At 42.2% G+C, this 14,925-nt stretch overlaps 1 long non-coding RNA gene across 1 annotated transcript; it reads left to right on the top strand.

Annotated features, from left to right (window-relative positions):
- Positions 1-2,501: 2,501 nt before the first annotated feature.
- On the top strand, positions 2,502-7,603 carry LOC133386610 (uncharacterized). The gene is made up of 4 exons (XR_009763209.1): positions 2,502-2,588; positions 3,875-4,058; positions 5,921-5,937; positions 7,491-7,603. It is a non-coding gene; the product is annotated as an uncharacterized LOC133386610 (long non-coding RNA).
- The last annotated feature ends 7,322 nt before the right edge of the window (positions 7,604-14,925 follow it).

Consider the following 14,925-nt stretch of genomic DNA (forward strand, 5'->3'; position numbering starts at 1 on the left):
AAAATAAATATAGTGAAGGCCTTTTACTTTCCCCATGAAAATCCCCTGGACATATTTGTTGGGGATGGGGGAATCATGAGCTTGTAAATTTCAATCCACTTTGGAGATACTTACTTGCCTGTAAATTTGATCCACTTTGGCCAGATGGAAAAAAAAAAAAAGCTGTTTTTAGATTCTCCTTTACAGTGAATGGGGACACACACAGCTATATTTTATACACAAAGCTGAGCAGCTGAGTTACAAACTGAAGCAGAGAAAGCACAGAGAACCAGACAGGGTTTTTAAAAACCCAGAGAAACAGGTACAAGGCAAATCTTGGGACCTGTGCACACATTATTAACATAAATTTTAATTTTATAAAATGTAAAAATAATGTCTAGCTCCTGTTAGTTATCCCAATGCAACTCATTTGCTAGAAAAATGGAAGTTGAGAAAATATTTCCTTTTGACTGAATAACTGAGTAGATATCTAATAGTGCCTGCACTCTTCTTCATTACCACAGGTAAAAGGGCTACAATGGGGATAGGGAACCTGTGGACTTACATATATTATTGAACTCCAGCTCCCATCAGCCTGAGCCAGCAATGCCATTGGTCAAGGATGATGGGAGCTAGAATTCAACCAACATGTGGAGGACCACAGGTACCCCATCCCTCAGCTAGACTTGCTTCCTAAAAAAATTAAAACTTGAAAAACTAAGGAAGGGACTGGCATGTGTCTTAGGAGCAGACCCTGCCATCTTTCCTCCCCCCCCCCCATGTGGCTATGGCCCTATTGAGAAGCAAGATTAACCTGCAGGCCACAGTTAGATCTTAAACTTGTATTAACCCTAAGGAGGGGAGCTGAAGCTTAATGAATACTGTGTGTGGACATTAACAACCATTTAAAAAGCATAACTGAAAACAGCTTGCAACCAGAATATCGAAGGACCACTGCCTCCCACATGAATCTGCCCATCAGTTATGGTCATCATATGAGACTCTGCTCTGTGCTCTGTGACCAAGGGAGATGCAGCTGTGTTGCAATTCGAGATAGGCCCTTCCTGGTGAGAGTTTCTCCAGCTGTGGTGTTCTTCCTTAAGAGAGATTTGACTGGCCCCTTCATTGATGGTTTTTAGACAGCAATCAATACATTTTTATTTCACTAGGCTTTTAATGGGTTTTATCTGTATGTTAACTTTGCGGATAGCTGCTTTTATTGCATTTGTTTTTTATCTTTTCTAAAGATTGTATCAGATTGTGTTTGCTATCGTAGTGATCCACCTTGGGGGCCATTATGGGGGCCAAGAGACAGGATATATATATATATATGCCAAAATATCTACAACAGGAAACATAGGAAGAATGATTTATCAAGGACATGGGTAGTAAGGGTGTGCAGAGACCACAAGATATACCTTGTATCTGTGTTTATAATGTTGGGAAGCAGCCCGATCTGTTTTGGATCCTCTCTGTGTCACTCCAATTCAATTAGTTATGCAGGTACAAATTTGATCTGTTAAATGTGAAGCTCTGTTTTGTCATCATTGATTATAATGGGGGACCTAAACATGGCTATAGCTTTTTACCCTTTTCACAAAAGTGGATAAAATTTGCAGGCAAATCAGCCTGTATAGGGTGAATTAAGCTTGCCAAATTTCTGGCAGATCCATTAAGGGGTTTTCATGCAGGGAACCATTAACTTTTATTTTTTAAAACAGAAAATTTAAACTTAACTTTTTAAAAAAATTCTGCCATAACTGAATGCAAATTTCAGGCATGGTTGTTCCTTCTGAGGTGATGAAGCCTGCCATATCTCAGAAAAATAGCTGCAGCAGTTCTCTTGCAAGGCATGTTCCCTCACCTAGGGTTTCTTTTTTTTTTTGGTGGGGGGGTAGAGGCAACAATGAGTTTGAAAACTAGGATCATTAGGGAAGTGCTGCTAGGTAAGAAACCTGCACAGTTCAGGCAAATAAGTCTAGAGGCTATCATGCAGGTGATTTTCCATTATAAAAAAATGGAAAAGTCCTTTTTTTGTTGCTACACCTCCCCTTTCCTAGAAGTATCCTTCATGGTGAAAAAGAGAGAAAGCTATGATCTTTAATTTTTTGTTACGAAACAATAAGTATTGGGAATGAGGCAGATTGAGAATGTGGCAGACCACCTCCAACAGTCTAAGTCCACCTTGTACAGCCTACTCTCATAGCCAAAATGAGAGGGGGATGATGGTGGGGGATGATGACTCATGTGAAGAACAACACTGTTTACTTACTTCAATATCTTTTCCCCAAATCACTGTGATTGCAGTGCAATGGGAAAATAATTCTCTATTATAAAAATGCTAGCCCTCACAATCAAAATGAAAGATCTCCCCTCCCCTCGGGATATTTCCCCAGCCAGCTTGGTTTCGCTTCTCAGAAAAGAGAAGTGGAGTGAGAGGGAGATAATGCATTTAACTTTTTGGAAAAACTGAGGCAACAGAGGAACTCAAAGGCTGGACACTTCCTGATCTGCCCTGACATGCCTTGTCAATGGCAAGCTCCAATGAGAATACAAGATTCTGCTCCGAATCACCCTGATTTGCCTTGTTTTTCAGGGTACACACAGAGGTGAGGCATACTGCTAATGGGTACCAGAAAATTTGTTTTTTTCTGGGTAAACGGAGAATTCGAGGAGATTTAGGTGCCATACATGTGGCAAAACCATATGGCATATGGTGCTTGTACAAGTGCAGCTCAATTAATTCTGAATGATTGCCTGTATCTATCAGAAGCAGGGATGTTATGAAATATCAAGGAGGGGGCACCAAAACAGCTAAATGCCCCTGCTAAATTTCTGTGAGGAAAACCAGGGTGGAAAGCACAACCCACCTTGAGAGGGCTGCTTGCCCCAGTTCTTTGCTCTGTGGGTTTGCTCTGCCTCCACTGTCAGAAGGAGTGTGTCTCTGACTACCAGTTGCTGGGAATCGTAGGTGGGGAGAGTGTTGCTGCACTCAAGGCCTGCTTGAGGGCTTCTCCCGGGCACCTGGTTGGCCACTGTGAGAACAGGAAGCTGGACTAGACGGGGCATTGACCTGAACCAGCAGGGTTCTTCTTATGTTCTTATGTTCTTATGCTGATGCACTTTCCCTAGCAACCTAGGAAGGAGTGGTTTTAAAGGCAGGGATCACGGTCTGCCCGAAGCATTCTTTTGAGCCTCAATTTCCCTCTCCCCACGGGGCATCAATATCCCATGGGGCTGTCAAGATGGACCAATTTATTTTCAAGGCAAACAGCTTCCTGCTTTCCCAGCCCTCATCAGAAGAGAAAAACTTTCTGACCACTTTTATTAATACATCTTGTAACTTACAGTCACCTAGTAAAGCATAAATATTCCTCTCTGCAAATTATAATAGAAAGCATGTTCTTATAATTTAATCATTGCCTCAAATGTTTAAAGCTATGGCTCTGTTTTTTCTTTTAAAAAAAGCATAGCACCACTGCCCGCGTTTTAGCATTATGGGCCATGTTTATATTGCTATGCAAATTATTCCTTGTAGAGAGTTTACAAATTTCCCCTTTCATTATTAATAGTGTTGCGAGGTCCCCCTTCACCCCCCATCCCTCTCTATCTGTATTGCTTTGTGTAATACATAATTAATGTTAACTGCTGTGCATTGGTCTCTGTGCCAGTTTACATTAGGATATTTTTCCTTGTCTTCTGTCTCTGGAAGATGGAAATTGGTATTCGAGGTGAATGAAAATGGTTGGATTTCTTTGTCCTGCCCTTTCCAGTTCTTCCATATGCTTGACAGAAGAGGCACCTGGGATTTGCTCAATAGCTCTTTGCATTTGAAGTTCTGAACTCAACGGATGCGCCAAATGCCAATGTATTTCGTCACTTGCTTTTGGTTTAGAACTGGGCTGAGCCACCTCCTGGAACAGCAACCAAGACAGCATTGAGTATGAAGATCTTTGGGCCAATATTTGGAGGTGGAAAGATGAAACGAGGCTGCAAGTCGCTTTTCCCTTAAGGGTACTGATTTACTAAGTGAACCGGCAAGTGAACAATGGCAAGTGAACTGATTTACCAAGACAGAGGTGGGGAACCTTTCTCAGCTCAAAGGCAATTCCCTTCTGGGCAACCTTTTCAGGGCTACATGCCAGTGGTGGACGGGGCCAAAGGCAAAGTGGGCAGAACAACGTATGTTCATTTTGCTTTTGTATAGTAGGCTAGTTTCTCCACACATTGACACACCACTCTCCATCCAGGCATTATCAGAGTTCAAGACCACATTCCAGTCAGACAAAGAACACCAAAAGAGGGTGCAAAGCCGGGCTGGTGATGGGTGTAGCCTAAGGAGAGTCTCAAGGGTCTGATAGGGAGGCTTGGAGGGCCACATTTGGTCCCCAGGCCTGAGTTTCCCCATCGCTGCACTGAAAAGACAAGAAAGCTGCCACGGTGGGGTAATAAAGGAGGAAAGGAGATTCCCTCCTTAACCTGTAACCATTGGAAAGTGGATATGGAGATGAGAACAAGTCAACAGATGGATATGGCTGTTGCTCCCGGTGCAGACTGCTGACATCAGCGGGGGTGACTTCAAACACTTCCTCAGGGTTGGCTGAGGTGTGTTCCGCCTCCAGTGCTGCCTCCCAGGTTTCAGGGCCCCCATTTTCCCTCCCCCCTCAATTGCCCTGCAGCAGTGGTCTGTGGTTCCTATTAGCAAACTGCTTCAGTGGGCACTACTGTCAGGACTAAGCCATAGCCAGCAGTCTGAGGTGAGTCTGGAAGCAGAAGCCACGAGACTGGAGGGGGGTTAAAAATAACGAGCAAGGCAGGGTCAAGAGACAAGCCAGGAGTCAGGGCCAAGGGCAAGTCAGGACTGGGGGACAAATGATGAAGCAGGACCAAAGAACAAGCTAAGTGTCAAAACATTGACCCCCGTCTGCACTATACATTTAAAGCATTATCACACCACTTTAAACAGTCATGGCTCCCCCCAAAGAATCCTGGGCACTATAGTTTAAGGTGCTGAGAGTTTGTAGGAGACCTCTGTTCCCCTCAGAGAGCTACAATTCTCAGAGTGGTTTAACAAGCAATCCCTCTTCCCCGGGAACTTTGGAAATTGTAGCTCTGTGAGGGGAATAGGGGTCTCCTAACTGCTGTCATCACCTTTAACTAATTACATTCCCCAAAATTCTTTGGGGAACTCCATGACTGGTTAAAGTGATATGATCATGCTTTAAATGTATGGTGCAGATGGGGCCATGGAAGAGGCAAGAAAAAAATGTCTGAGGATTTTTCAAGTATCGCTAGGCTTAAAAAAAAAGTTGTCTAAATCCCATATATAGGAGCAGAGATAGTGAGAGAAGACTTGTATGCCTTGAGGCAGGGCTGTGGAAGCCAGAGGACCTCCAGATGCTGTTGGACTTTTAACTCCCATCATCCCCAGCCAGCATGGCCAATGGCCAAGGGGATGATGGGAGTTGTAGTCTACAGGCTCTCCATCCCTGCCCAAAGCATTAACGTCACTTAGGTGTGCATCTTAGACCTGGTGTGGGGAACCTTTGGCCCTCCAGATGTTTCTGAACTGCAGTTCTCATCATCCTTGGCAATTGGCCATGCTTGCTGAGGCTGATAAGAGTTGTAGGTCAGCAACATCTGGAGGGCCAAAGTTCCCCATACCTGTCCTACCAAATAACCCACACCTACTTAATCTTCATCTGCTTAATATCTAATTTCACAGGCTGTTGTTACAGAAATAGGATCAGTTTTAAAAATCTGACAGCACTGTTTTAATAAATAATATACTCTTCAACCTCCTTTTTTGGGGGGGGGATAATCATATTTGAATGGAGAGATGCATAAAATGTGTAAAACTTTCTCCCTAACATTCTCTTATCTTTCTCCCCTTAACCTTTCAACTCTAATGTCATTTTGCATATATTCGGCTATGATAAAGGAGCTCATAATTCTAAGGTATGTCAGCCTTCCCTCCCTTTGTGTATGTTTTTTTTTAAATGAATGTTTTATTAAAATGATATTTTCCCATGGGGAGAAATGAAACATTGCGCACCCAGGTACCAGCAGATTCTAATGGTCCCAACATAGTGAAAACCCACATTTAATAGTCTATCTACCTTACGTTGATGAGCTGTTAAGATAAAGAGGTGTTAGGGTTTGTTTAAAAAAGCAGACCTTTTACACATCCCCTTTTACAGATAATACATACCGTACAAGAAACAAGAACCATTTCCTCAAGAAATCATTGAAATAAAAGTGCAAAGTAGTTCTAAAATGCATATTTTGTCCATTTTAAGCTATTCTCATACATTGTCAAACCACCTCTTATTAGGTGGTACCTGGGGATTTTCCATTGTGAAATTTGGCCCCTATTAACTAAAGCCTATTAGTTCGCATTGTATACTCATAATACTCTCTTCATCAAAGCTAACATGAACAAAAAATGGTGAGTGAGTCCATGGTGACAGTATACCCTGTAAAAGATTTTATACAGTGAAAGACCCTTTCCTAGTATTGTATTATATTTGGGCATGACCACCATATAACAGTATGTTCCTTTGTGCCACTTCTCTCCCAGTATTAATTAGGTTCTTTCTTGTTAACATAATGCAATTTTTACCAAGATACAATGCCATTCCCACCTTCTGTGGGGGCATCTTTGCCTCCCCCCCAATTTTCAAGAAAGATGAAGGTGGTTTGGTCCAGCAGAGGGAGGTCACGTGACCTCTAATCCATTGGGGGAGGGGTGGTGAGCAAGGCTCTTAAGCTTGCTCTGCCCTCTGGACTCCCTCTTCGTTTGTTTACAACTCCCGCCTTCCCACCCTTTCAGTATGAGTTTTGCTAGTCGCCATTTAGGGGCTGAGTAGCGTGTGTCTGGGGGCCTATCTTGCACATTCTGGTGAATGGTGGTACAGCAGGGCCCAGATGTGCAGGGTGGGTGACCACCCAGGGCTTGCCTAGCACAGAAGGATGTATTTATCCACATCCTTGGCTGGGGGGCCGCAGCCTATGGCTGTTGACGTGCCCAGGGGGCTGGGGGGGGGATGTTGCCATGCCAGATGTAGTTTTAGCCTCACCTACCCGAACAGGTTGAATTTGGTTAATTTGGTCGATTTGGACTGCAGGTTCTCCAAAATTATATTTTTATAAATATAACATTTTAGTGTCTCGAGTCTTTCTTGGTGGTGTGGCGGCAATACCATCTTGTCATCATCATCATATGATACTTGAAAACTGATTTCCCTGATACTGGTGGATGGTGAAGGAAAAAGGGATGATTTCAAATATTTCTCCTGCTTCCCTAATACCTTCACTTCCTTTGGTAATTTAATTACATATTATGATTCCCAGTAGTTTGAATCCAGAAGTAGGGTTAGATTAGCCATTAGGCTAATAAAGACATAGCGTTCAACTCTGATATATTTTTAGGCCCTCAGTTCCCCAGTTTAGCTACAAAGCTCACTGGATGACTTAAGCCAGTTATGATTTTAGGCTTATTTTCCTTACAGGGCTGTTGTTCTGAGAAGTCCACATATGTATGCCATCTTGACCCCCTTGGAGGAATTATATTGGAGGTTTGCCGCTGCCAAAGCAGGAACAGAACAGAGTTTGAAGAAAGTAGTGTAGCGAATTATTTCTGTTTGAAGTTTTTTTCCTCTTTGATCTGAATATATTTGTGAATTTTACATAATTTATTTGATGACTTTATGATTTTTTTTGGCAAAGTATAGTACATATTACTTAGGATTTTCCCTCCTATCAGACCTAGGCCCTCTCATCTTTAGTTCAGGCCTGCATATCTGCTGTCTCAGATATTTTCACCCAAAGGGTGTGGGGGGAGGATGCATGAGTATCAGGGCTCTGGTGCAGGATACTGGAGTTACAACAGACCTCAGATACCATCCTCGTATAGCTGTTACCCTGTACTATTTAAAAAATCATTTATACATTTAATATTTGTATATTATACCAGAGTCCTTGTCAAATAGATCTCACCTGTGTTTAAAATGTCTGTAATTTGGAGTCCGTTTGACCCTGGTATTTTAGCAGAATGGCAGAATACTTGAGAGCTTAGGATGACTGGGTTGAAACAACTGCAACCATTCAAATTAAAGTTTTTGCTTTGTATATATGATGCCATGATACCATGGGTAAGGTAAAATGTCCAGATGAAACATAGTTCACAAGTAGCAGCGTAGGAAATATTAATGACACGAGGAATGCAGAATGCCTGTTATCACTGTAGCCGGTCTCACTGCTGCTCCCTCTTAAAGTCTCTGTCGTGTTTTGCTCAATTTACTACAAAACAAGTGTTTCTACTTCCCAACCTGAAGGGTCAAGTGAGCTCATAAAAAATCTGTCTGTCTCCCTGCATCATCACTAAGAGTGCCCATTAGGCCAAATTCAGACCTTGTTTCCTGTTGCCTAGCAATAGGAGATGATGTCTAAACTAGACAAGAGACAGACAGAGGTTAATCCCACAGGGCTGAGAGAGTGTTAGTGACATGTTTGAACTGGTAAGAAGAGCACATGCTGTTTAGATGCATTGTGAGTCAGGGTAAATGCCTGTATGTCAGAGTACAATAACCATAGGTTTGTGAGAGACAGATGCCCTATATATTATCTACATAATCATTCCATTTTGTCTGAGTCCACAGAAAGAGGGCTGATGTGATTTCAACTACCCTAAGGAAACCATTATTGTCGCTGTTATAGAACAAACTTTGACTACATGGGACTGGGGAACTGAAGGGAAACACTCTGGTCCCATCCATCTCCCAGAAGATTAAAGGCCACTGAAAGATTACACACACACCCATCTCCCAGGAATAAGATCAGAGCAACAGGAAGACCAGCCTTCAACCATCAGCCACAGAAGGAGCAAACAGGAAGTTTTCTCTCCTCTCCCCTTCCTGCCAGAAAGAACACTCTGCTCAAATTCTCTGTTGTTTTGGGACTGCAGAACTGAAGGGAAGCACACTCTGGTTCCTTCCATTGGCCAGAGGATTATGTGCTGATAGATTGTATATATATCAGGTGTGTGTTTTGCATTGTATTATTGCAGTATATTCTGTCTTGAAGATCATTGGATTAATACATGAGGTATACATCTTCAACAAATAAATAATAAACTGACCAGGTGGAGCTTTTTCTTACATGGAACTTCCTTTGGATTGGACTAGTAGACTGCTGCTACGTGGAAACATGACTGCAGAAGTAAGGCAAGGGCAGGCTTCCATGCATGCATTCCTAGGCAGCTGAGGACATGCATACACAAATGAATGTTGTATGACAATTTCCTTCCTCTTTCCAGGTGCTGGGGCTTTCAAGGTGCTGTGGTTCAGCACTTTTAGAAATTGGTCAATTGCGCCAAACAGCTGTTCGGGAGGTAGAAAAGGGGGATGGATTTATTTCCCCCCCTACATCTACTTCCTACTAGGGATGGGAGAGAGATTTGATTCTGTTTGTTAGTCTCATTATTTATTTATTAGATTTATTAGTCGCTTATTACCCAAACCTACATAACTGAAGGCAGACATACGTAATTTGCACTTTCCAAAACAATATGTGAACAGAAATACAGCCATCCTTTGAAATTCACACATCTCTGAATTTTGCAACCCAGTTCTCCAGCCAAGTAATGTGTACAAATATTGACATAGTAAGGGTAAAGTGTGCATAATTTTTTTTATATCTCAGTGAAAGTGCATTATAGTAGGCAAAAATGCATATAAAATGTGTATTTTAGGAGAAATGTACACTATAATGTGGATGGGTTTTCATGACAACTTTTTAAAAAGAAAATTTGCAAACTGATGTTGAAATGTGGAGAACTGAACAAGACTGGGAAAATGAGAAAATGAAATTAAACAGATTCACCCATCCCTCCTTCCTACCAAACAGCTGATTTGGATGCTTCATGGTCATTTGGCAGAGATATACTGTGCGTAAACAGTCCCAACTCCTCTCCATGCACAGAGTGAGTTGCAGTATGGTAGCAATGGAAGCACAATTGGCTGCTGCATACATGACAGACATGGTAAAGTATGAGCTAGGGATAGATGTTTCCATTCTGTGTCCATTGTGCATGCATTCAGTCATAGGTCTATTCTGTCCTCTTCCCTGAAGATTTTTTTTTAAATGCACAAGAATTGAACGTATACTGTACACATTTTTAAAATGTTTGCATGTATTTTAAAGACAAAACTACATTACAAAATTCAGAGCACTGGGCAATCTGATTGTCAGCTGCATTATGATCTTTGTATAAACCTGGGAACTGAGAATGAGGCCTGTTTGGTTCAAAAATGCAGACTGAATGAATTCTCATTGATGACTATAAGCCTTATGCATTTCCATGCTTTGTGGAGATTCTTGAATCAAGTTCCCAATGGCTTATTTGTGCCCCACCATGTTCCTTGCAGATAATGTCAATTTTTGCTTTGGACCTACCCTAGTGGCCAAACTGCACGTGACACTGCATAACATTAGCTCAACTGCTAATCTTCAGTTTCAATGAGGTGTAGTGCTGAACTGAGACCCAGATCCAAGTCCTCACTCTGCCACAAAACACATTGGGTGACCTTGGGTCAGTCATAGGGTTGCCAAGTATCTGGTTTTCGCCTGGAGACTCTGGATTTTTGGGGTCCTCCCCAGGTCTCTGAGTGAGTCAGCTTAATCTCCAGACTCTCGGCTTTTGCTTTTTTAAAAAAGGTTTCTAGGTGGTCTGGTTCATGAGATATACACCAAAATGTCAGCCGCCCCCACACAATTTCCGTGAAATGATCTCTTAGCTGCCTGCTCTAATCCCTCCCTTTCGGGTTTGTAGCCAATAAGAGCACCTAGACTCCGTTGCAAAAGTAGAAAACTATTGGTTTTTTCCCCTGTTTATCTGAAAATCTCATAAAATGAGTAAGTATATAACTTTCATCAGTACCAAGAGTCTTTTTTTCTCTTGTGTTCAGGAGTCAAACAAGTTTAAATTTTCCTGGGCTGTTGAAGATGGCAATGTTCTGCAAACTTTCCCAAAATGAACCTTTAATCCAATACTTGCTTTTCTGGGTTAAAGCTGCAATGCTAATCCCACATACCTGGAGTAAGCCCCATTGAATTCAATAGTAATTTTGAGTAGACATTGTTAGGATTGTGCTGTAAATTAATGGGACTTTTGAGTGAACATAGCAAAGGATTGTGTTTGTGTTGTAAATCTCTCCCCCTCCAATCCTGTTTTTAAAGCAATTAGGCAGGGCTTACATAGATATCACTGCTTTTATTATGTAGGGAACTAATACTTATTTTATTTGAAAAAAACTAAATGACCAACTCACTTTGACAATAAACTCTATGTATTTTTCTATGGGCTCTATGTATTCTTACATCTCCAGTGTGTGTGTGTGTGTGTGTGTGTGTGTGTGTGTGTGTGTGGAGTCTTCCCGACAACCCTGTGAGGTAGGGTTGCCGACTGGAGACCAAGGCAGCTCTCAATAAGAAACAAATCCCTTTAAAATCCAGTAACCATAAAAAGTATAAACAGTTGCAAAACAGCTTAAAGTGGCATGATTCTGAATTTTGAGTGAAATTTGGGTGAGTGTTCCTTATCACTTGAGGCTACAGTTCTGTGCACACTTCCCTGTTTGAGTATGCTCCATTGAATACATTTGGACTTGCTTCTGAGTAAACAATAATAGGATTGCACTACAAATATATTACAGGCTGTGTAAATAATGAACATCTTTGACAGTCATGCTTATATAAATATTTCTTCATACCAGGTCCCAATAAGTATTTGATTTTCACACTATGCTAGTACATTATTACTTTTTCTACATTTTAAGTGTGTCCTTCTCCCTTGGGGTTGTCATGGTTCCCCTTTGTTGTTTTCATCCTAAGGGGCAGATTAGGCTGATAGATGGTAAGTAGCCCCTGGTCACCCAGTAAACTTTATAGCTCATTCTCATTTTAAAAAATTAATTAAAATGATTTACATGTAGGCAAAGTTAATTAAGTAGATCCACTCAATACATTTAAAGCACATCCAACTTGCATTTAAAGCACATGGCTTCCCCCAAAGAATCCTGGGAAGTGTAGTTTCCCCTTCACAGTTATTGTTCCCACCACCCTTAACAAACTACAGTTCCCAGGTTTCTGTGGTAGGATTCATGTACTTCAAATGTGTTTAACGTGCTTTAAAAGAATGATGTGGATCTTCCCTAGGTATGCTTCCCTAGGTATGCATTCATTAGTGAATGGAAAATAATAATTTTAAAAGATATTTTTTTAAATAGCTCAGCTGTAGCTCAGTGGTAGGGCATATGCTTTGCAAGCAAAGGTCCAAACTTCAATTTCTGGAAAACAATATTGCCTGGAATCCTGGAGAGCCAATGCTAGTCCATGTCATCAATACCCAGCTAGATGGTATCAAATGGCCTGAGTTGGTACAGTATAAGGTAGATTCCTTTGTTCCTAAAAGTGGAAAGAGACCCAAGAGCCACAGTGACTCCAAAATTTATTTATGTATTATATTTACAACATTTATATACCACTTTATTGTAAAAAATCTCGAAGTGGTTTACAGAAGGAATTAAAGCAATAAAATTATTGGCAAAAACAGTTAAAGACAGGTATTTAAAAACATTCAAAATAATAAAACAAACAATGAGTTAAAAACAGATAAAAAACACAATAGCTTCTACATGCCTGGATATTTTATTTATTTATTACATTTCTACCCTGCCTTTCTATTTATGATTGAAACCCAAGGCAGCTTACATATGGTTCCCAGGTTGTCTCTCATCCAGGCACTGACCAGACCTGACCGTGCTTAGCTTGTATCTGCTTAATGTCAATAGGCAGGGAGTTCCAAAGCATAGGTGCTGCCACACTAAAGGACTGATTTCTTACAAGAGCAGAACAAGTACTATGTGGCCGCCGTATCATGGAAAGCACACCTTGAACTTGGCCTGGTAGCAAATCAGCAACCAGTGCAGATTTCAGAGCAGAGCTGTTATGTGCTGACAGGGTCTCACTCATGTCAGCAGTCATGCCACAGCATTCTGCACTAACTGCAGCCCCCAGAGTCAGGCTGTACTGCATGGGGATTTCTGTGACATCGGCTGACTGGCTGCCAGGAGTTTTTTAGTTGTGTTTTTTGGTTAGGAATCCTGACTGGTTGTGGGATGCTGAGTTTTCTGCCTTATTAATAGGGATCTTCTTGTGGTTGGTATGGTATTGCATTTAGGAAATCATTTTCTTTTTGTTTTTCTGTTTGCATCTCATTTACCTTTAACCTTACTCCCTTTCATCCATAGAAGCAACAACAGTGGTTCCATGCACTCAGCTCAGCCCCCTTAAACCCACTGATGATGCACCTTGTTGGTTGCATGACTGTTTCTTGCCCAATAGCGGTAAAAGAGAATTCACATACTGGGAAGTGTGGCTGCAGTTGTTCTTCTTCCCAAGCTGCTGTCTGTGAAACCATGGGTGTTTTCTCTCTGTCAATTATTACCCACTGGAATGGGATTGGCTGTCAAATTGAGTTTACAGCAGCCCACAAGGTAGACAGAAGAGGGTAGAGAATCTTCTTACTCTTATTCATTTCTCTGATCTCTTTCTGAAGTGAAGGGTCAAATCTATAAAGAAGTTTGGAGCAGCTGCATTGAAACGTACAGACAGGGCATTCCAGGCAGGGGGTTGCCAACCCTGCTTGGAGATGGATGTTTTTGCAGAGGATCCCTAGTCAAGGTTTACCAAAAGCACAATCCAAACTATATCTACTCAGAAGTCAGTCCTGTTGAGTTCTATGGGGCTTAATCCCTTAGTAAGTGTGTTTAGAATTGCAGCCTTTAGGAGCCTCCATCTTTACTCCCGAATGCTCCCATCTAACATCTCCACAACACTAGGCTCCTTTGTCCCTACAGTGGCCTTTTGGTGACTGGCCTGGCCGGAAGGCACTTAAACCCTTCTTGCTGAAAGTAAGTAGGCTAGATTAAATGTTCCCTACCCAGGCTCCATCTTTTAGCTAAGATTTCTATTTTAATTTCCAATCAGATTTTTTTAAAATTGTATGCTCCAAGCAACTGTGATTGATGCTTAATGACATCACTTGGGCCCGCCCTGTGACATCACTCAGGCCTGCCCCATGACATCACTCAGGCCCACCTCCATGACATCACTCAGGCCCGCCCCTCCAATCTCAGGTTTTGGGATGCTTCTGACCTGGCAACCCTAACTACGGCCCATCCCTATGACATCACTACGATCTGCCCCCATGACATCACTAGGGCCCACCCCTGAAATCTCAGGCTTTGGGATGCTTCTGACCTGGCAACCTTAACAGTCACTATGTCTCAGTCTAACCTACCTTACAGGTTTGTTACAGGGAGAACTATGCATGCCACCTTGAACTCTTTGGAGTAAGGCTGGGACAAATAACACCCCCTTCTGTATTCCACAGCAGTGTCCAGAGGATGGGCTTTGCAACAGCAAAGAGGCCTGGTGAAAGGTAGCACCTAACTCTTACCCTTCCAGCCATTTCCATCCTGAGAATCCCCCCCCCATTATCTCATGTATTGGTTCTATACTTGTGGCTTCAGTTTTTGAACAGCCCTTAGTCAAGCTGACCTCAGTGGGGCTTCACCCTGATTGGATCCAACTCCTTGCCTCTCTCACCACCACCCATGAGCTTGTCCTCTCCAAACCATGCTATTGCATAGAAGGAGAGGTAAAGAAAAGTGTAGGCTGCTTCTCATCTCCTTGTTCTCATTGCTGCACACGTGTTTAGAGAGGGCAGGTGAACAGACAACAACAAGGATGAGGAAGACCTAGGGGCTGTAGAGGAGGGATCAACAATGCCCCTCTGCTGGATGTGGGCCTTGCCAGTGCCCCAAAATGTCAACTCTTGATGCTGGCCCCACACAGGTCTGGAACACTGCAGGGGGGAGAAAT

The sequence above is a fragment of the Rhineura floridana genome, chromosome 6 (assembly GCF_030035675.1).
Source record: "Rhineura floridana isolate rRhiFlo1 chromosome 6, rRhiFlo1.hap2, whole genome shotgun sequence".
Taxonomy (NCBI): Eukaryota; Metazoa; Chordata; class Lepidosauria; order Squamata; family Rhineuridae; genus Rhineura; species Rhineura floridana.